General features: G+C 41.3%; 2 protein-coding genes across 2 annotated transcripts in view; both read right to left on the bottom strand.

Moving 5' to 3' along the window:
* The window catches only part of hs3st1l2 (heparan sulfate (glucosamine) 3-O-sulfotransferase 1-like 2), a 22,967-nt gene extending 21,621 nt beyond the window's left edge, over positions 1-1,346 (bottom strand). The window contains exon 1 of the mRNA XM_035658536.1: positions 1,060-1,346. The gene's annotated coding sequence lies outside the window, so the exon portion shown is untranslated. The remainder of the gene's footprint in view (positions 1-1,059) is intronic.
* The window catches only part of LOC118325739 (phospholipid-transporting ATPase ID-like), a 204,037-nt gene that overhangs the window by 77,370 nt on the left and 125,264 nt on the right, over positions 1-1,403 (bottom strand). The window lies entirely within an intron of this gene.

Genomic DNA, 1,403 nt, shown 5'->3' with positions numbered 1-1,403 from the left:
GGTTAGAGAAACATCTTAGTTTGGGGTCAAATGACAACTTCATTAAGGTTAGGAGACTGAGGACTTGCTTGGTAAAGTCTGCCGTTTTTTGACCCATCCAACCACTCCGACCTCCTCCCTCTGTGGACTTTGTGGCCGTACAATAACATCAACCAACTCCCTATGCTAAGGTCACAATTACTACAGTCACTCGAGGGTTTTGTCACTTGAATTTAAAGAAACATTTGGGGTCATTAAGCTGAAAGGATTGATGCTGCTGTTTTTCTTTGGAGGACAACCTCGATTTTTCATACAGAACGTAGGAATGTATGAGGTGTCCAGGTCCCTTGCTGACCAAATTATACTAAATACCAAATTATCAACAAAGGCACTTCGATTCAAACAACAAATCATAAGAATTATACAAAAACTAAGTAGAAAAAGTTCCATTTAAACCAAACTTTTACCTCCTTTTTTAAACAGTGGTTGGCTTTTTAGTGTGCAAAAATAACTTATTCTGATCCCCGGCATCACCGAAAGTAAAGTGTTAGTATTAGACACATCGTCATCACTGCACAAGTCCCCATAACTCAGGAGCTCTTTTATTAGATTTCAAAACTTTCTTTCTAACAGATGTTCATTCTGTTTTTACTTTCCTCATAACTCACTCTGTCTCTGATTCTGTCCCCAGCACATGCTTGAATGCACACACAAAAGAGACCTCGTCAACCTAATCTACACAGATGAATGAACCTTACACTTCCCATGCTTTCTGAACATGCCAACATTTGTGACTTAAAAGCAAGCACAAGCAACATGTACCTCTATGTCTTTACTTTCTCACAGGAAAAAAATAAACAAACAAGCTTCCAAAAAGATGAAGAAAAACTTCCAGAGCCTGAAGGTAAATGAGGTTAACTCTGCTGACTGCACAGGTACTCACCCGGCACATTTTTACTTGATGTACACATTGCATTCTGTGTAAATATTGGTTGTGATGTGCAGAGTGTAGTGGTTTTTCAGATTCAGTGTGCTATCATGAAGAAGTGTGAATACAAGAGAAACAAGAAGAGGTCTTACCTGACTTATATTTTCCCAAAATCTATCTTTATGTCCTCTTATATCTGCACCAGTCTTCTTCTCTTCTTCTTTTACTTCCCTTATCTTGTCTTCGCTGCTTTCTCTCCTCCTTCCTTCCTTCCTCTAGTCAGTTTTGCTTCAGCTCCCCGGGGCGTCTCTGAGGAGGTGTGTGTCGAGTGTCTGAGTGTGTGTGTGTGTGTGTGTGTGTTGAAGTGTGTGGTGTGGTATGTGTGTGCAAGCTAGTGAGAGAGCGACTCCGCTTTGTGCTGCCGACCTCGGTGAGCGTATTGTTGCAACTGACTGAGTGACTGGGAGAGAGGGAGGGAATGTGTGTGTGTGTGTGT

The sequence above is a fragment of the Morone saxatilis genome, unplaced genomic scaffold (genome assembly GCF_004916995.1).
Source record: "Morone saxatilis isolate NCDOM2014 unplaced genomic scaffold, NCSU_SB_2.0 Contig16, whole genome shotgun sequence".
In the NCBI taxonomy this organism is placed as follows: domain Eukaryota; kingdom Metazoa; phylum Chordata; class Actinopteri; family Moronidae; genus Morone; species Morone saxatilis.
The sequence above is the reverse complement of the archived record's forward strand: the minus strand, read 5'-3'. Positions and strand labels throughout refer to the sequence as shown.